The sequence below is a fragment of the Cornus florida genome, unplaced genomic scaffold, assembly GCF_030987335.1.
Source record: "Cornus florida cultivar Cherokee Brave unplaced genomic scaffold, ASM3098733v1 CherokeeBrave_3.0.0_Hap2_Chr08, whole genome shotgun sequence".
Classification (NCBI taxonomy): Eukaryota; Viridiplantae; Streptophyta; class Magnoliopsida; order Cornales; family Cornaceae; genus Cornus; species Cornus florida.
Genome location: NW_026775578.1, coordinates 42,751,354 through 42,774,154, shown reverse-complemented (window position 1 = coordinate 42,774,154; position 22,801 = coordinate 42,751,354). Strand labels below are relative to the sequence as shown.

Below are 22,801 nucleotides of genomic sequence, written 5' to 3'. Positions count from 1 at the left end.
TGTAATTTAATTTCACATAAAAAGAGGAAACCACCAAAACACCTAGCCACGTAATTACCTAATAATACTAAAATAAATAATGAAAACAATAAAATAAATAGTAAAATTTCAATTATATCCCTTTTTAAAACTAGGGGTATTACATTCTTCCCCCTTAACAAAATGAATTTTGTCCCGGAATTCATGAAAATCTGAATTATTGACTTTAAAATTCATTGTCATTCATATATATTTAGTTATTCCTGGGCAAGTCAACCATGCCTTCTTAAGTATTTTTGATACTTTGGCAAATTAACCATGCCGACAATTCAACCATGTCCTTGGCAATTCAGCCATGCCCCCTTAAGTATTTAATTATACTTTGGCAAATAAACCATGCCTACAAGTCAACTATGTACCGATATTTAAACTTAACCTTGAACTAAATCACTCATAGTCATAACATGCATGTCATATGCAACACCTTAGTTTAAAACCAACCTATCCTGATAAACCAATAAAACATGTTCGTATACCAATCGGTTCATCAAAACAAATTTTTGATATCTCGATAAACCCTAGAATCATCTGAGTGCATTGTGAAGAAGTGACGAAAATTTACATCGCACTCACTCCGAAAACATTAACAGAAACTAATCCTCCAATACCTTAAACTCTATCCGAGTAAGGTATCACATCCACTAAGATCAACCCCAATATTTGAAATTGACTTCCTTAATTTCCTTAGTGTCAGCCTGTGTCATTTTTATATAGGCTAAAACTCCAACTGCGAACTCAACAACGAAACGAACAATATGAATATTCTATCGGTTATTGAGAGCATCTACTTCCTTATTACCTTCCACTAGACAGAACTTAATGCAAAGTGCGAATCACCACGTTGATGCATCTAAGTCGTCTTGTAATCCCCTCTATACATATGAACTGATGTCTTACCAGTTCGAAATAAACCAACATTAAGCTGATTTAATAAAGATACGAACCAACATCCCAACCAGAATCCTGACCCCTTTTTGGAAAGTCAGCAATCTCTTAACTACACTCGTGGAAATGCTCTATCATTTTCCTCGTTAGTATAGAAATTGCTTGCAAGGATCCAGCAATCCCGAATGATCCAGCTCGACCATATCATAAATGATGTCAAAATCATTGCGTCCCTCTGCTTACCGATCCTCCAACCATCTGTTCACACCGTGAAGCATTTTGTTTTCACCAGGATGAATAAAGAACAAAAAGTTGTGAACCTCAGTTCCTACATCTGTCTTTCCATTTGTCTACAGGAAGTACCAACAGGTCTGGTACCACTAGCTTTTGTTTACACCCATTGCTTACATCGGAGCATCCTCAACAGCTAACCCTGTAATTGTAGCGATGCATCACCAATTAGTGATAAACTCACCGATAATAAAATGAACCGGTAATTCCATTCATCGTAGGTTAACTCAGTATGACTTTTTCACCCACACCGCGCATCGTTTCCTTATCTAGGTGTTCAGTCTCTCCTTCCTGTCCTTGACACATCCTATTTCTCTAATCCAGGTAAGTGTCAAACTGGCTCCTTGTCTCGTTTCAATTAAATATGTAACGTTTGCCCATCCTCCCTATAGTCATCAGTGTTGTAGCAATAGCTAACTGTTGCGAAATACGACTCTTCAAAAAAATTCCACATTTTATATAATGTAGAAACTTTGGTTCCTTTTCCCAGTGCAACACCAGCAACTCCTCTAAATGACACCCTCGGAAAATCATGTCTTGATTACGAATAGACTGCTAAAGATTTTATCAGCTCACTATCCTCTCTCGGCATCATTCTAATAAGTACCCACCAGTACAAAATCCTCCATCCGAACCATAGTGGCATTACAGTGATCTTTACCTTCCACAACCTCACGAATCCCCAAGACACTAACAACCACCATTATTATAGTGTTGTAAAAATGAATCCCCATCTAGCAGTGTAATTTAATTTCACATAAAAGAGGAAACCACCAAAACACCTAGCCACATAACTACCTAATAATACTAAAATTAAATAATGAAAATAATAAAATAAATAGTAAAATTTCAATTATATCTCTTTTAAAACTAGGGGTATTACATACCCCCTATTTGGATTCAATAAAAAGATAAGAAAATTGAAATCCAACTAAATCAAAATGTAAAAATTTAGTTTTAGTACAAATTTGGATTTCCGATAGTTTTGGTAAAAATGAATCCGTATGTAGACCAATGTAGACTTGGTTATAAATTCTGATAAAATCAGTTTAGGCTAGTTGAAGTATAAAGAGTTATTACTGGGAAAAATTATTTTGAAATAATCATTATTTTAAAAATTCATTTTTCACACTTAGCCAAAAACACAGTTTTTCATGATGCTCATTCTGGGGTTCTAATGTCCGTTACAAACTCATGGTAATGAAGGTTTCTCATGCCTTAATTGTTAATGAAAATTATATGATCGATGTGCATGGTCTTAACATTTCTAGCACAAGTGATGAGTTCTTTCAAAGCTTATACAAGCTTGAACTAATTCACTCTTTAGCAATGACTTCATGTGTAATTATATATGAATAAAGTACATAGTATATTGCTAATATATATAGGAACATATGAATGATGATATGATATGCATGGTCCTATAGAGATGAGTTTCAAATATATTCATAAATACTTTGACATTGAATCCTAAACACTCACCATCCTATCTACCCCTTTCTTCATGCTTTGTCCATGATCGTGTAAGCTTTCAGGTAGACTTGCTTTTTTCATTTCTTTGAGTTTCTTTCTTACTCGTTGTAGTCCAAACTATCTATGGATGGACTCTGCATTTAGTTCCTTACGACTTCATGTTCCTTTATCTCCTTTACTTTCCATAGATGTGATCTTGAATAATGGTATACTTGGAATGATCTTTATAGCTTCATTGAGGTCATTTTTTGAATGTGAATAATCTATATAATACTCAATGTAAACATTAGTCCTTAAACATCATTAATGATTTGTTATCATCAAAACCTCTAGATTGTTCTTAGATGGAGTCCTTAAGGTCAACAACAAGCACTGTCAAACACCCTTTCATATTTATATTTGCACCTCCTGACAATTCAACGGTTAAGAAGTTTTAAAATTTTATTTTTTATTTAAAAAACCTAAGAGCTTGTCTTTGCATAAAGCTTGCCCAAAGAGCTTTAAAAGTTATGGCCTAACATACTCTTATTATTATTGAAATTATAATTCTTTTTATTTTATTTTTATACCAAGAGGAAAACCAAATAAATAACACGGAATACACGTCTTTAAATGTGAACCATCTCCGACCCAAACTTGCATAAGTTATTGGCAGTGGAGTTTGTTTCTTATTTCTTTATCCGCATTTATTAAATTGGAATTTTTGTATGTGTTTATAAATTTTGTATATTAATTTGGAGCAATTCAAAAACACGTATAAAATATACAATGATATATAGTACCTATAAAAACATTCTTCGTGTGGAATAGATATTAGTTGAGCCAAACATACTATGTTGTTGGCGTGCCAATCTAAACCGCTTTAATAAAAGTTCATCGTTGCTAACTTATAAAATTTGTCCCGTGTACGCGTAAAACATACCGACAAAAAGCTGATATGGTGCATTTATATTAGTTGAATACACTAATAATGTTACGTTGATGACCAAATGGCAATTTCCACAAATCTTCAAATTATAGGGATTTATATGCACGGTATAAAGAACGGGGTATTTATTGCACATTTTTATATAGCTGGGATTTTTTTTTTGCATTTCACCCTTTTTTTTTGGGTCAAATTATTCAAACAATATCAGACAGAATGGATCAAATGTGTGTTCTTGCCTCTAATTTTCAAAATTAAAATATATTTTCATGTGACAATATTCCCAAAACAAGTTTAATCAGCAAAATATCATTAAATTTGAAAGAAATTATTAAATAATTTTAGAAAATTTAATCAATAAATAATTAATATTAGTTTTGTCATCTATAATGAGAATGAAAGACTTACTCTTAATTATTTATACATCTAAAATCTTTTAAGTCTTACATTAAATATATATCCTTAATGCTCACAACATGTAATTTCTCATTGCTCAGAATTCAGCTTCTTAATTAGAGGCAGCTTGTCATCGGCGATAAAGAGTGAGTTTGTGTGATGTGGTTTTTCTCTTTTGTGTTATCAACTTTGTTTGAGGTGGTTTTCTGAGCTTTGCACGAAGACTCTTGAACTCTTTAATTGACAAAAGTCAAGAATACTTGTTTCATTGTTCGGGGTTGCTTCATTTCTACTGATGACATTGTACAAATAACACTCTCACCTCTTTCTATGAATAGTTAGGATGAATTACGAATTTACAATGTATATGTCACACTCCAAAATTTTAACACAAGAATCCATTGTCCCGTATATAAAATTTGGAGTTCAACTTACATTAAATCTCAACAACCACCCACAATAAAAAATAAATCTAGGTGAAATTCCATCTAACAATTTATTACATGAAATCTTTCTTGATAACAATAGCATTGTTTAAATAAATAATTAAAGTTTTTTTTGACTAATTCAATTCCACAAAATAACATAATATTTATTACAATGATTATAATAATAAGGGTAAAGTACAGAAAAACCCTCGACTTGTAACATTTTCCAGTAAATCTCCATGTCTATTTTTTTTTAGCAAAGAACCCCCCTCAACTTGTAGTATTTTTCTAATAAATCTCCATTGTTTAATTTTTTACCAAAGAACCCCCCTCAACTATCTGAAGGGGGTAAAAGAGTTGATAGTTGGACCAAAATACCATTTAATTTAAATCTTAATTTTTCTGAACTTCAAAAATTCATATCTCACATATCGTACATTTAAAAATTGTAAATGATATATGCACGGAAAGCTTATAAAATAAATATTCTAGAAATATAAGATTTGTAAAACAAACCTTCATAATTAGAGAGAAATAGGCAATCTAAAAATCTACTCTTACGATCTTATTTTATTTTTAAAAAATAAAATATTCGAGATATTTGTAAGAAAATTTTCAGAATTATTCACTTACATATGGAACCAAATATATAAAATTTTTTTTTGCCCCAACAGAGATTGATTTAATGAGATATTATATTTTGCGTCAAAGTATTTTCATTCTTTTCTAGGCTCACCATTTAAAAATGAATATCCGGTCTTTATTGGGGCTAATTTTTTTATACATTATGCTCTATAAGAAAATGAATAATTCTGAAAATTTTCTTACAAATAACCTGAGTATTTTATAAAAAAATAAAATAAAATAAGACTGTTGCAGTAGATTTTTAGATTATCTATTTCTCTCTAGCTATGAAGCTTTGTTAAACAAATCTTATATTTCTAGAATCCTTATTTTATAAGCTTTCCATGCATATATTATTTGCAATAATTGGATGTACGGTTTGTGAGATATGAATTTTTGAAATTCGAGATAATTAAAATTTAAATAAAAAGATATTTTGGTTCAAAAATCAACTCTTTTACCCCCTTAGATAGTTAAGGGGGGGTTCTTTGGTAAAAAATTAGGCAAATGGAATTTATTGGAAAGGGCTACTAGTCGAGGGAGGTTCCTTGGTAAAAAATTAGACGAGGGGGGTTTCTTGGAAAATATTATAAGTAGAGAGGGATTTTCTGTACTTTGCCATAATAATAAAAATAAAGGAAAACTAAGCTAAAACAAATAAATGTGCAACGAGTTAAAATCCATTGCCGTTTATAAATCCCGACACGTTCCTACTCAACATGTACTTAAAATGTAATAATGGGGTAAGCTCAGAAACTCAGTAAAAAATGATAAACATAATCATCATTCAGCAAGCTAACCTTACTTTGTATTAAGGGTGCAACTTGGGTTGGGTAACCCGAACCTAACCCGAGCCCAGCCCAATTTTTCACGATCTTAGGCAATCATTTTTACAATTAGGGTCGGATTTAGGTTGAAAAATCTCAACCCAAATTTAATTAGGGTTGGGCTTAGGTTGAAGTGTTAGCAACACGAGCTAACCCGAACCCGAATTCTAATATTATTTTCATATATATTTTTACTTTTAAATACATTATATATAATATTTAAAATATGATTACTTTTTTTCTTTTCAACTTCTTTTGTTAAATCTTAATTTATTGTATATTAACATTTAAGAGAATTAATTTTCTAAAAATTTGTTTTTAGTTTATTAAAAATTTACAAAAAAATCTTTAAATTTTTTTCTTATTTAAGAGTAATTTAATCTAAGACTAATTTAAGATCATATTAAATTTTCGGTATAAGGATTAGCTATTTGAGTAACCCAAATTAACCCAAAGTTTTTACTCAGAATCTAAGCCCGAGTTGCAAGCCCAAATTTAAAAATAGAAGAATGGGTTGGGCTTGAGTTGAGTAGTTAAGGTTGAGGATAGGGTTAGAGTTGTGCTTGGGTTTAGCATTTCATATGGTGGGTTGGGTTCAAGTTATACCTCAAACCCGCCCAACTCGCCTAAGTTGCAGCCCTACTTTGTATTACCGTATATAAAAGCAACTCAAATGAGTGCATTAATCAATGATGCATAACATTAGTTAATTATAAACTCAATACCCATCATTTAATTTTTATTAAATTCACATATTTCACATGAGCTCCGGGCTCCCCTCTAATAAAGTGGTGTGAATCGTATAGTTTCGGACTACCGAAAACACAAGTGTGGTTGAGTTTTATGTCTACTCCGGTCCCAGATAATTCCGGACCACGTCCACACAATAAGGGCACGTAAAACTCAATGGCCATAATAGAAAGATAGTGCACTCCCAAATAGGTAAGTCCCAGACTGTACCCAAAAGTTATCATAGAGTCCGTCCCGAACTACCCCTATGAAGAATCCAAATTTATCCTTTAAATATCAATTATGGTGAATTATGGATGGCATTAATATTAATAAATTAAAATAATAAATAATGCGACAAAGTACACTTTTCAATCAGTGAGAATACAAAATTCTGGACAGAGCATTACATTACATGTAAGTCCCTCCAAAATCTCATAATCTAACTCTTAATAGATTTTTCGTACTCTCAATTTTAGTATTGAAAGTAATCTTTTTCGGGTTTTAATTTAGTTAACGTACCTTATAAACATCATCTAAAAATCAGTTACCACATTTAAGTCCATTATAATAAAGTCTAATATTCTAGAATTTAGAGTAATTTTTGAAATATGAAAACTATTTCTTTTCTATTTTTCTTCAATTAAAATCAAATAATTATAGTAATTAATTAAAAGAAAAATGACTCTGTTTTGCACAGGAGAAAGTGGGTCTCCTTCCCCAACTTGTTCTACTAAGATTAACATTACAAATCAGATTTCATAACCAATCCATCATGGTCTTTCAAACCACCTCAATTACGTACCAACCATGTGATGATGTCTACACATTAAACCAGTCATCCTAATACACACTATTCTATACACAAAATGATCCCAGTTCTAAAAATGCCTTCATCAAGTATATAAAATATATAATAAACATATAAATCTGTATATAACAACGCAAGCATAATCATCCATACGATTCTGGAAACGAGTCCTCACATGAGGCTACATATATCGCCATGCATGTGTATCACACACCTTTCATCTATGCTAGAATATAACTATCATTCATTACTCTGAACCAATAAGTTTCATAGTCATAGTCATTAGTCATGGTCAATATACATTCACATCAAGTCTTTTGATCATTGCAAAACTAGGTTTCATTCGCTGGAGTAATAAACATTTATAATATCATCATAAGAAATTAAGAAAAAAATTCATAAACAAACAGGTTAATTTCAAGGATTTATGCAATTCACGTATACATATCTTCTTTTCCCGGTCATCATTAGATTAATTCATGCTACAATAATTTTCAATCAATCCTAATAGGCAAAGTTACGTGTATATGTAAGTATACAATGCAAGATTAACTTCTTTGTTATCGAAAATCCTTCTTTCCTTCCACCGCAAAGAGACACAACATCAGATCTCGGTATATATATATGTAATATAAACAAAGTGGTGATAGAGTTATATAAGGATATATAATCTCACAGGTGAGCTTATCCAAGAATTCTCTAAAAATTTAAACTTCGAAAAAAAAAAAAAAACTATTATCTCTAATATATCGTTCAAATATATATTCTAATATATATTCAAATATATATATATATATATATATATATATATATATATATATCTCCATGCAAATCTATTTATATTCGAAAATTAAGGATTTTACACCCTACCCTCCTAACAAGAATTTTCGTGCTCGAAATTTACGAGCTTTGTATTTCTCCTTTAATTATGACTCTAGCTTCCTCTCCATGCATATCTATCTATATACGAAAAGTAAGGGTTTTACAGTATGGTTGAAAGCAACCTCTAAAACTCTCCATCTAAATATTTAAAATTATATAAAACTAAATACTTCTGGAATTTTCTCTATCTTACAAATCTTTACAACCTTTCTAATATTTTACAATCTTTCAATTCCCTCTGATCTCCACACATAAGGACAGAGTTACGTAAGGCTCAGCGGAGTACTCACCCCCCACTGAATTTTTAAATAATCCTATTTTTACTTCAAAATTTTGAGTAATTACATAAATACCCCCATAACTTTTATCTTTTGCCCCATTACTTTTTTTCTTCTCACACTCTACGCCTTTGCACATAAACAGTAGTCAAGAACTCCATCATTTTTAGTCGGCAAACTATTATCCCTCCCTCTGTCATGCACAACTCGCTCTTCGAATAACTAAATAATATATATATATATATATATATATATATATATATATATTTTTTTTTTTTATTCTTTTCGTTGACAATCTATCTCTTAATAGAAGAAGTGCAAGTCCTAAGATGGTATAGAAGTCCTAATTAATTTTTAGTTGAGACGAAAAAAAAACTATATTTATTAGTTTATTTGCTTTTGACCTTGCCATTGATCCTACTAGTTAAGATTGTCACGAATAGATTGAGAAATACAAATTTAGCATTGTTTATTTTTTTTCTTCTAAAAATTATACACCATACATTTTACCCTTGTAAATACTTAAATTTAGAACTTTCACTTTGATAAGTACAGGATATATCACTGAGTTACTACCTTGGTGGTATATTTAGCATTCTTGTAACATTTTAAAAATATGAAACTAGTTGTGAACTATTGTGAATGTACTTTAAGAAAATATTATCAATCTATATTTAAGTTCACTTTTATTTCAAGAATTTTATTTTTTTATCTCATTATTGTTCAAAGTTGCCCCCATTGAAATAAATTTCTAAGTTCGTCGGCACAAATGTGGACGGTTTTGGAAATCAACTCTATCATGGCATGCAGATGTCTCTTCAGTGCTTACTTGTCTATGTGGCGCTAGCTCCCACAAATAGGTGGGAAATGATCAGGAATGGATCCATAAAATAATATGAGGGGGGCAATATGAATTTTTTAAGTAATTTTAGGGGGGAAATAGTAATATTTCAGGGGCATATATCTAAAAAATAACAAATTAGTAAGGTATATTAATAATGAAAAATTTTCAGGGGGACAATCCTGTATATAGGCTCGTCTTAAAAAAAAACGCACCTTATCAATTTCTTGTGGGCATTTTTATACGTAAGACTAACAAGGAAAAGGTGCATCATGCAAACTTTTATATATATATATATATATATATAGATATATATATAGAGCAATAATATTGTGAGTGCATGTAAGTTTGCTTGAACTAGCTAAAATAAGGATAAGGTGCATCATGCAAACTTATATATATATATAGAGAGAGAGAGCAATAATATTGTGAGTGCATGTAAGTTTGCTTGAACTAGCTAAAATATATATATATAAATTTTAGCTAAACTTACATGCACTCACAATATTATTGCTCTATATATATATATATATATAAGTTTGCATGATGCACCTTATCCTTATTTTAGCTAGTTCAAGCAAACTTACATGCACTCACAATATTATTGCTCTAAACAGACTCGAACTCTCAACTTTGCCAAGCCCATTGGTACATTACTCAAAATCTTCACAATCGAAGTTATTCATACTTTTTATTTCTTTCTTTTAGTTAATTGGAACTTTAAATGTAAATGAATGTCTACATCAGAATCTAGAGCAGGCCCTATGAAAAGCCCAAAGACTAATAGGAAAGAAAAGCCCATGAAAGCTCAACTGCGGAAGCAACAAGAAGCCTAAAAAGAGCCCCAGAGTGTAGTCTAGAAGAAGCAAAGTACAACAAATATTTAACAAAATTAGTAAAACATACGTGATATGTGTGTAACTGTAAAATAAAAAAAATTAAAAAAATAAAAATTTATATATATAGAAGAATAATTTTACATTATTATTTATTATATATAAATAATATTAATTAAAAAAATAAAAAAACTCATAATAATATTAATTAAGAAGATAAAAATTGATCTTGTTGATGCCAAAAATCTACACGCTCCGGAGTTTGTGACAATTTCTGCAAGACAAGAGAAGTGATGACCGGCGTGGTGCCGGTCAGGTGCACTCCGACGGTCAAGTTAGTACTCGACGATTAAATATCCGATAAGGATTCAATATGAAATTTATGGCGTACCTTTTTAGGTTGACTGATCCTTTCTTTTATAGAAACATTAATGGTAGTAGTTTTTCAAGCGAGATTCTCCCTAATCCAAGATGATATCGTTCCCTTCTTATAGGAATGGTAACTCTGGTTACATATGGTATTATGATTCCATGGAGATTTTGGGTAAGATATATCCCTTACCCTTATCTTATTTCTCTTTTGACTTTGAGCTGCCTATTATTTTTATCCTTATCAGTTGCCCCCCATTCTCGTGCTTGCCTGTCAAGTATCGAGAATGTCAAAAGTGTTTTTTTGAGTGACGTCTCTTTGGCATAAATCAATCTCTTTTTTAGGTTAACCCTTGTTGGGCAACCTTTTTTGGTTGATCTCTTAAGATTTGTTCGAACTTCATGAGTTGAGGGAGTAGGCTTTCTTTAAGCTGAATGAGCTTACCTTTTAAAAAAAAGAAGTATATTTACGAGCTTTACTCAGCTCGTCGTCTTTTGAAAAGAAAAATATATTTTACGAGCTTCACTCAGCTCGCCCTTTAAAAAGGGAAGTATATTTTACAAGTTGATTTCAACCCCTTTTAATACGGAGGATAACAATTACGAGCTTTATTCAGCTCGGACCTTTATAGTACGGGGCACTTTTATATCAATCCCTTATAATACGGGGATGGTAATTACGAGTTTCATTCAACTCGCCTTTTAAAAAGGAAAATATATTTTACGAGTTTCACTCAGCTCGCCCTTTAAAAAGGGAGGTATATTTTACAAGTTGATTTCGACCCCTTTTAATACGGAGGACAACAATTACGAGCTTCATTCAGTTCGAGCCCTTATAGTATGGTGCGCTTTTATATGAATCCCTTATAATACCGGGAATGGCAATTACGAGCTTCATGAACTTATCCTTTTATTATGGGAGGTTCATCCTCGTGAATAACTGATTTTTCAGAGTTTCGTGAGCTCGTATCTTTAATAAGAGAGGTTAACTTTCTGCCCCCATTCCCAAGCTTGCCTCTCGCGTACAAGGAACACTAGTGTTCTCTTTCTATTTGCAAAGTTAGCAAAGCAAAAATAAAAGAACAGATGTCCAGTTTGAACGGATAATATATATACATATTTATATATATCAGAATAGATACAATTAAGACAAAAATTTATCATTGAGCATCATAAGACCAAAATCATCAATGGAGCTAACGATTGTTCTCTAGAATAAGAAACTTTTTTTTTATTTTATTTTTTTAAACCCTGTGAACAGTACCCGTGGGTACTGTTCATGTGAATAGTACTTACAAAATAATTTTTTTTTCTACACCCTGAGAACAGTACCCGCGGGTACTATTGATGTGAATAGTACTCACAAAATAATTTTTTTTTTCTACACCCTGTGAACAGTACCCACAATTTTTTTATTTTATTTATTTTTTTATTTTTTGTGAACAAAAAATTGTTTCTCTTTAAATCATGTGAGGAAGTGTATACATATATTTTGATATACGCGTAATGCATGAAACTTACCCGATTAACAGCGATGATGAAACAACTGCTAGCGGTCGGGCGGGACTTTCTAGCAATTTTACCGGATTGAGCAACTGTACCCTTACTTTTGGCCATGCAATCCATGAACTGTTCTCTTTCTTTTAGAGAAAGCCAGATTGTAAAGGGACTGAATTGCTTTTAAGTTTTGTCGTAGATTTCCCTTGTACGAACCATAATTTGTTGGGACTAATATACGTTCCCACAGACGACGCCAACTGTTGATACCAAAAATCTACACGCTCCGGAGTTTGTGACAATTCCTACAAGACAAGAGAAGTGATGACCGGCATGGTGCCGGTCAGGTGCACTCCGACGGTCAAATTAGTACTCGACAATTAAATATCCGATAAGGATTCAATATGAATTCTCTTTTGACTTTGAGCTGCCTATTATTTTTATCCTTATCAGATATTATTAAATTAATTATAAATCAATTATTTGAAATTCTCTAATCTTTTTGTACTTTTAATAATAGTATAGATATATAGATATTGATAGATAAACAAAAACAGCACCCAAAAAAGGAATTAGTAGACCAATATAAATACGTCAACGAAAACATTGTAACAACTTAATTAAAATATTTAAAGAAACAAAAACTAACAATAAAAAAAAATTCACATTCTTCAACACAAATAAGAAATATTTCTAACATATTCCATCTTAACAAGTTTGGGTTATTTTCAAGGCCTTTAACATATATAGCACTGCTTGCCAACTGATTCTGTTTTGCGTTTTCGATTTCATATGAAACAAATGCAATGTTTTTAAAATACTGTGATTTATTCAACAAAAGCGTGTTTGGAAATTTAAAAATCTTGCACAATGTTTCAAAACAAAAAAGAAAAGTGTTTTGGTGATCGCAAAAAAATCGTATGCTAGCGGATTTGGATCTAAACTTTCAAATTCTAGGTTAATGTTTCGGGACTAAAAATAAATAAATAAATAAATAAAATAAAAAAAAACTGGTAATTGTGTTCTCCTCCTCTTCTATCTCGATCCTCGTTGAGATGACATGGAATTACTTCCAAAACATTTCAGTAGTCTATGTCAGTGAGTCAGTCAGCATTTACAGTTAGGTAGAGAAGCCAAAAAAGTGTCCTATGAATCAGTGAATTATCAAAAGGCTTTTTTTTTTTTTTTTTTTTTTCTTCTCTTATAATTGTAAAGGCCTGAAGGTTAAGCCATCAATGGTAATATACAGATAAAAATTAAATTAGATAAAAACATACAAATTTTAAAGCAAAATAAATAAATAAAAATTAAAAACAGACTCCAAAAAGATTAGGTGTTTCGAATTTTATCTTTTCGCCAATTATTTTTATTTTTCAATACTTTGATCACAAAAACATGAAATAAAACGATCCCTTTGCTGAAATAGTATTTATCATTATAAAGTAATACTAAAAATATCTAAAACAACATGCTTGTCCGGCGAGAGCTAAAGATATTTTTACCATTTGCATGATACTAAATTTTAAAATGCACATGCATGTCTACTAAGCATAATAAAAAGAAGTTATTCATAAAAATCAACTCCAAAATATAAAAAAGCTAATAACAACATGGAGTGATTGTGAGTTCACTTAACAAAGTACGATCCTACATTAATGGTGTGAATAAATTATTAACTAAACTCTTAACTTGTACGTCATTGTATATTAGGTTTGGATTTGTAAATTATTATGATTATTATTATTATTAGGGTTAAAGTGCATTAAATCCTCCCTAAATTTTCTTCTTTGTATCAAAAAATTCTCCTGAACTATCAAAAAGACACTTAACCCCCTAAACCATTCTATTACTTGCAAACTATTAATTGACCGTCCAAACTTTAACGTCCAGGAAGCACGTGACATACACCTGTTTAAACAAAAATTTAAAATGGCAAAAATAACCTTATGACTATTAAATAAACATTATATAGAAATAATGTATATATACGTTCCATTTATATATATATATATCCAGCTACATTTGTCGTTCCCTTAATTGTTTTTCCAATCATGTTATAATAATACAAAGCTTGAATTTTTTAGTTGATCGAAGTTGTTAATGATCTGGGTATTCTTCAATTGGGTTGGATTTGTCGACAAATGTGTTTAATTTTCATCTTAAGTGCCGGGCGGTGATGGCGTCCTTGGATGGGGAAGAAAAGCAAATTTGTTATATATATATATATATATATATATTATCTGTAAATATAAACAAGTATTTTTAATATGTTTAAAAGTAATTGAAGAGGGAATTGTTTTTTTTGTCCCGTTAGCAAAATTATTGATTAAGATAGGAATTTGATATAGGGATTACAAGTGCCACATCAATATTTAAAGTAATGAAATGACATAGTTTAATTAATGGACATAATGATAATTTCATTTCTTAGTTAAACGGTTGTTTTATTGTATGGGTAAATTGCAACACTCTTATAGTTTAGGAGGTCTTTTTAAGTTTAAGGGGGTTTTTTATAATTTGGTCATAAATAATTGAGACAATTTAATACACTTAACCCTTATTATTATTTTTAACATTACGTATGATAAAAGGAGACAATTTATGGATGCATCAAGACTACTTTTTTACTGTGATTCGAGATATACTGTCATATGTGGTGGGTGATACCAAGATCAGTGGAAGTTTTCACCATTTAATATACTACTAGTATATATTATCTACTAATCTACCAATATTAAAGTGCTTGCACTATTCTCAATGGGTTATTACGTTGTGTCATTTAGTGATTTGATTAATCAAAACAAAGTTAATTAAATTAAGGTCACAATCAGATTTGGAGATCCTAATTGGTTACAAACTAAGTATAATAATTAGAGATTAGTTGGCATCCATCGTTTTCAACTGTCAATTTTAGGTGATAAATTATTGAGGTGACAGGTGCATCAACATCATAAGAAAACAAAAAGAGAAAACTTTTATATTGATCTTTTCCGGGGGAAAAGGTACCCTCTTTTGCCCTCAATGGCTCTCCTACGGTGAAGCCACACCCAATTTGTTAAGGCTCATTTGACATAGTTTTTATTTATATTTTTAGGTAAAAGAAAAAAAGAAGCGGTACTTGTGAGTTTCACGGTGATTTATATGGTGCGAGAGTTATTAATTGATTTAATTATGATTAAATCTTTAAATGAGATTATTAGGTCAAATAGTCCAAATTTTTTATGATTGATTAATTTATCCAATCAATATGACTAATTAAACATCTACAATTACAAAAATAAATACTGAAAAATAAAGTAAGTAAAGTTAGAGAGATGACACAAAAATTTTAGAGAGGAAACCAATCGAAAAAACTCGAGGATTTTTGCATTGTCCCAAGCGTAAATGATCTATTATGTATGAAGCAAAGTACACTGAACCTTAACTCAGGCTCACACCCCTTTACTCTACCAAAACCCAATTTGCTAAACTCGTTTGGCTTTGCGACTTCCCATCCAACAGCTCTCAACTTCAGATTTATGTCTTGAACCTTATCGAAGGATTGCTAGTAGATTAACAACATTCTGTAAGTGCCTTGATCCCTTCAAAGTGTTATCTGAAATTCTTCTTTTTAGAATCTGAATTTTCTTATAGAAGAAATAGATCTGCTTTTTGAAATTTCTGAATCTTCAATTATGCTTCAATTCTGATGAAATTAAGAACAACACTTCTAAATCACTCGTATATGTATGTGTGTGTTCTCAAAACAAAAATAGAAAAATCAGATTTGATTTTTAAAAAAATCTCTCTAAAAAAGGCCCTCTTAAAATAATGAATGTTTATTCCAAACTAAGTATAATAATTAGAGATTAGTTGGCATCCATCGTTTTCAACTGTCAATTTTAGGCAATTAATTATTGAGGTGACACGTGCATCAACATCATAAGAAAACAAAAAGAGAAAACTTTTATATTCGATCCTTTTTGGGGAAAAAGTACCCTTTTTTGCCCTCAATGACTCTCCTATAGTAAAGCCACACCAATTTCTTAAGGATCGTTTGGCATAGTTTTTATTTTTGCTTCTAGGTAAAAGAAAAAAAGAAGTAGTAATTATGAGTTACGCGGTGCGAAAGCTATTAATTTAGTAGTGATTAAATCCCTAAATGACATAGATGAGATTATTAGGTTAGCTTGCCCAATTTTTTTGTTATTGATTAATTTATCCAAGAAATATAACCAATTAAATATCCACAATCACGAAGATAAATACTGAAAAGTAAAGCAAGTAAAGTTAGAAAGATGACACTAGGATTTTAACAAGAAAACCAATTAGAAAACCTCGAGGATTTTTGCGTTGTCCCGAGCATAAATGATCCACTATGTCTGAGCAAAGTACACTGAACTTTGACTCAGGCTCACACCCTTTCAATTTACCAAGACCCAATCTGCTGAAAAATTCTGGCTTTACGACTTCCTGTTCAACATATCTCGACTTCAGACTTATACATCGAATCTTGTAAAAGGATTGCCGATAGATCAACAGCACTCTGCAAATGCCTAGATCCCTTTAAAATTTGATCTGAAATTCTTCTTCTTAGAATCTGAATTTGTTGTAAAAGAAATGGATCTGCTTTTCGGAATTTCTGAATCTTCAATTATGCTCCAATTCTGATAAGATAGAGAATAACACTTCTAAATTACTCGTATATGTATGTGTGTGTTCTCAAAACAAAAACAAAAATTTTAGATTTGATTTTCTGAAAAATATCTCTAAAAATAATGATTTTTTTTTCTTCCAAAAAGCCGTACATCAATGTTAAGTAAAAAAGAAATTATATAGAAGTTTGGAAGACCTAAAAATACTTAGAAACCAAGTCAATTTCGTGCATAGGTTTTTGGAATAAAGTCTATCCAAGATAGGAATCAAAACAGACTAGGAAGGTAAGTTACCAAAAAGATCTGAAGACCTTGAACCGTTCAAGGTGGTTGAACCGGTTCAAGTTGGCCAGTGATTTTTCGTGACAAAACAACTTTGACACTTGAACCGGTTCAGGGTGATTGAATCGGTTCAAGTTGGCCAGACTTGAAAACCACTAAAAAGCCTTAAAAGTTGAACATGTTCCAAAATACTTGAACCAGTTCAAAAGTTCTCCCTAAAAACTTAAGTTTAATCCTCCCAAGTGTACTCACACACTCTCTTACCTCTCTAAAGTATTGTTCTCATGATTTCGGAGTGTATTTAAGTATGAACACTTGAACTTCTTCAAATCTACAACCAATCTTGAATTTTGAAATTCTGAACCAAAATTTTATAACTCGATCGGACTTATTTTGACAACGAAATTCGCCAATTACAAAATATATATATATATATCTCACAGTAGCTATCACTTACATTCTGCTTGTGTGTCTGTGTTTGACAGAAGATTTTTTCTTTCAGTTTACCAAAACATTTATCGAAACTCTTCTACTACTCAAAATATGAAAATACGAATGGACCTTGATATTCTAGTTGAGAGAAATCACCGATTCCCTTGACCAAAGGCTTGACAGAATCACATTCATAATTTATGACGAGAGCTGGTTTTAAAAGGGCTCTCATGATAACATTATTCAAAGTATTATTTTATTAATATATATTGTAAATTAGGGTTAAGGTCGGAAATATGTGTTATGTGTATCGAAGCCTCCTACTCGATGGCAGCCTCCTCCAGTGGGCTTTACAAAATTGAATTTCGATGCTCATTCTCACCGTCCGATAGGGTGTGTAAAGGAGCTCTAATTCTTATTAAGAATCACTTAAGTGTCCTCCTTAAGGATTTCATCAGCAATTGTAGCAGAGTGTTTGGTTATTTGATTGGTAGCTTTATCTTGCATAAATTGTAATCTTTTCACGTGTCGATTAAGGGTGATTGCCAACATGCTTTGAGTTTTTGTAAATTTGAAGCATCTTGATCTGGTCACCATATATCCTTAAAGATGTTCAAGTGTTTTGTGTTCACCAACCAATGTAATGCTTTAAAAATTCATTTAAGGTAAATACATATAAATATATGCATCATTTTAAAGTATATATGGTTGGAGAAATTGAACGTAACTTACAAGAATAAAAATATAACATATCAAACTTATTTATATAAAATGAATAATATATCAAAGAATAATACATTGACATGAATTAACAAAACTTTCATTAATCATGAATAATACATTAAGACATGAGTATAACAATAATTCATAGAATTCAACAATACAAATGAACTAAATTATATAATATTATTTGATAATGGAAATTAATAAAAGAAAACAAATAATAAAATAGATAGGAAATAATTGTCCTGGATAATGAGATACATGCAAGTACTGTTTTAAAGTTGTATGGCCTCCTTACGTGCAGTGCAAGCAAGTCATTACGGCTCCAAGATACAACCCATATTAGCCAATGGTCTTCTATGAGTACGTCCACAAAAAGACAAGAGTGTACTAGCCTTGTGTTAAAGTCGCCCCAAACTGAATACATAAAATGGTATAAAATAGTATAAGCTCCTAGTCTCACATTCTTCTATACACTCAAGAAGCATGTCACCCCATATCACATAATAGTAGGGAACTCCCTTTTATAAACTTGTAATCGTTGTGGCTATTAAAATGTAGGAGTTAAAATGTAATAATACTCTATTATAAAGTATAATAAACTCACATTGTTAGATAATATAATATTCATAATAATGATTTAATTATATTTATAATTTTTTATTAAATATTCCTAACATATATTTTGTAATTGGTATATTTTGGTGTCAATACGTGTCCGATCGGCTTGTAATTTCTACTTTACTTTTGAGTCTTAATGTCGGAAGTAAAATTACGTATGCAAGCTTATTGCGTATCAATAAGAACATCACTTATACAGGTATGAGAGTGAAGAAACACATTCCATGACATATATTTCATATTTCATTAAGAGCTATGAGTTTTTGGTAAAAAATGTTGTATTTTACTCTTGGTAAAAGTACAACCGGTTCTATTTGAAACACAACCGAATGCACTTTTTCTCAGGTTAAAAAGTAGCTTTCAGTAAAAACACAACCTGTTGCGTTCTAAAATAGAATCGGTTGCACTTGTTCGTATGAGTCGTACGCAGCAGAAAATACTTAGAAAGTTTTGATAATTTTAAAAACAGATTTTGTGTTTTTCTAACTTTCTTTATTTTAGCAATTAATAAATTAATATCATGCAATATAAAATAAAGCAAAGTAAAGTTAGAGAAGACACCAGGATTTTAGCGAGGAAACCCCTATTAATAAAATACGTCAACTGTTTGCGTGGGAAAAACCTCGTGGACTGTGCAGTCCAAAGTAAACCGATTCACTATGCTTGAAACAAAGTACACTGAACTTTGACTCTGGCTCATACCTTATTATTCTACCAAACACCAACTGCTGACAATCTTCTGACTCCCCGTCCAACAACAACTTGACCTCAGACATATGCTTGATCTTTGTAGAATAGTAACAGGTAGATCAGACAACACTCCTCGAATGCTTCAACCCTTTCAAAGTGTGATCGCTTTTACTTTTATTCAACTTCTGGATTTAATGTAGAAGTAGATCTGCTTTTGTCTGATCGATGTAGATGCAATTGTATGATCACGATCAGGATTCGAACACCATAACTCTAAATTCATTATGTGTTTATGTGTATATGTTCTAGAAAGACAAACAGAAAATTCTCTAAGAATTTCTGAGACGAAAATCTTCCTAAGGCTTTTAAGAATAATAAACTGATAATGCAAAAGCCGTATCTAAACCTATGTGTATGACAAGGTTTATATAGAGTTTTAGAATGTCCTAGTCCCTCTGAAAATATGATAAAATTCGTGCATAAGACTTGGAACAATTCTAGACCAACTAGGAGAGAAATTTGAAATAGAAAATTGAACTTTCCATAGGCTATCAAAACTCTTGAACCTGTTCAAGAATGTGGGAACCGATTCAAGTATGGCAGAATAAATTTCGAGGCTAATGTTGAAGACTTGAACCGGTTCAAGGATGACAGAATGATTTCTAGGCTAAATTTAAATGGCTTGAACCGGTTCCAAGAATCATGAGCCAGTTCAAGTCTGCCAAACTTGATTCCTAAAGTTCTAGGCACTATTTTTGGTATGTTTTGAAACTAACCAAATATGGAATGTGTCCTAACCTTTTTGGATTTCTTCCTAACATGTTGTTCTTCCTTTTCTGTGATGATCGCAGTTATATCATCTTTGAACAGCCTTCCAATTCCATAGTCGCCATCGATCTTGATAACTTGCATTACAAGTAATTTGAATTACAACTTGACTTGGACTAGTTTTGTTTATGATAATTGCCAAATTACAAAATAATATCTCACAATCTCCCCCTTTGGCAATTTCGTGACAAAACCCTAAAAACAATTTGAATAATCTACCTAAAGCAGAAAAGTAAATTACGAATTGGTTTAAAGGTAAAACACGGAATATAACTGTTCTCTTCTCTTCTTGGATATATGGCTTGACCTAAATTCCTGCACAATATCAGGCAACAACTACCAGTGAAGTTTATAAATAAAAATTTACAAAAACTCCCCCTTAAGTAAATATCAAAAAAAAAAAAATTATTCTCCCTTTTAACAGCACATTAGTTCTCCCCCTTTTTGTAACAAATTAACAAAGGATAGAGTCAAATAAGAGAAGCAAATAAAACATCCAAACATGTCATTAAAGCATATACCAAAAATATCCAAAAATAATGACCATGTGATAGAGTGTATGATGTCATGATGCATGATAAATAAGCATAAAAGTCAACATCATTATCTTCCCAACCATTATATCATAAAAAAATATCATCTTCAGTCTTCTCCCCTATCCTCTTCAGCCTCTTCATCTTCATCCCCATCTGAATAGTCATCCTCATCCTCAGCTCTCATAGACGGATTTGGAGGAGTAGGCTTAGAAACATCCTCAGTAGGAACCTCTGACTACTGTCATCTCATCTACCATACGTCAAGTTTGAGATTTCTAAGGTCAGCCATCATCATCTCTTGGTTCCGAAGGATAGTCTGCTGATTCTGAAGCAGAAGAGAATACAATAGGTTTGCATTTGCTTTAGAAAAATTTCCTTTGGGATGAAATAATTGAGTAATCTCTGAAGCTTGTGAAGACCCCTCATCAACAACTCTCTTAGCCTTTCTAGCATTTTCCCGGGCTGATTGTGACTTCTTCAGAGCACAAGCGTCTAACTCAGTCATAATACATTGATGGTATGCTCTTGGAGGAATCAAAATATTCTTCAATTTGTAAAACTCCATGATGATCATAGGAAAAGGTGAAGAATTTCAGCGCGAGATTTTCTTGGAGTGAGCCATCATTAATTGCACAATTGATGGTGCAAGTATAATAGTCTCATTATTAGCAAGAAAATATAGAACTTGTGCTCTCTCAAGAGTGATCTTGTCCTTTTTCCCAAAATACTCGAGGTTAGCCATAGCGAACAAATTAAAGAACGCTGCCTCGTTTGTTAGAAATCGAGCTGGTATGTAATCATTATTCCTTGGAGAATTTGAAACATAAATCTTTTCTACAATCACCGGTAATTCAGGACCTGAGACTTCTAATGGTAGAACATGTCCAGTTAACTGATCTATAGCAGGAAGGTCCACGATAAATTGAATAGCTTCTTCATCAACCATATAATCAATCTTAAAAAGTGATACGATGAAGTGAGTATCCTTAAACTCTCGAATATTGGTATAGAAGTAGTGTACCATATCCAGAGAAAAGAAGCTTTTGCCAAGCTTGGTAAAGAACAACCATTTGTTGGTTTCAATATATGTCCCAAGCTTTTATCCGGCAGTGTCACGAAGCTTATCTAAATTGACATTCCTCTCAGTTTTGATTGGACTATCCTTGTAGTAGTCAATATAAGCATTCCATGCATGTGCATTATAGACGTGACAAAGTTCAAATTCCACCTTTTCGGTTTTTGACACAAATGGATACCTAGATGGTACCTCTTGAGAAGACGAGCTAGATGTTCTAGGAGTTAATGTCCTTCTTCTTGAAACATTGGAACCTTCTTGGGGTTCTTGAATGTCAATGCTTGTTCTGGTCCTCTTGGGAGGCTTTGGATTTGCAATCCCTTTGCCTTTAGCTTCCTTGGAGGGTTTAGAAGCCATTTGATTTACACAACTTGTTGTTTTGAAGTTACAAACTCTTTAAGAAATTTTATCAAACACCTGGTGTGCAACCCCAAAGGTGTTTATCGATAAAGCTTGATTTGATCTTCAATCCTCCCAAAAACTCAACAACAATGCAAGCGTATAATCCCAAGCACAATTCGAAGCTTCAACCATGCGAAGAATTAAAACAATTAACCAATCCTCTAAGTTCTTCAAACCCACCTTCCAACTTCAAACACAAACCCATTTTGAAATTTTAATCTTCAACATCATGTAATAGTTCTTCAATCCTCAATGATATGTATACAAGATATGTTATGGAATGATGAACAAAATATATAAATGATGTATATATGTGGGTGTATGAGAGTTATGGGAGATGTGAGGAAGAAGGGCAAAAATTCGCACATAAGATAGAGAGACGTATGCTTCTTCAGCGTGCGCATAAACAGGCCTTTAAAGCCTTTGCCTGAAGCCTTGAATCAGTTC

General features: G+C 31.8%; 1 pseudogene; it reads right to left on the bottom strand.

Moving 5' to 3' along the window:
* LOC132270141 (DNA damage-repair/toleration protein DRT100-like) overlaps positions 1 to 21,382 on the bottom strand; it is a 48,081-nt pseudogene extending 26,699 nt beyond the window's left edge.
* Positions 21,383 to 22,801: the final 1,419 nt, after the last annotated feature.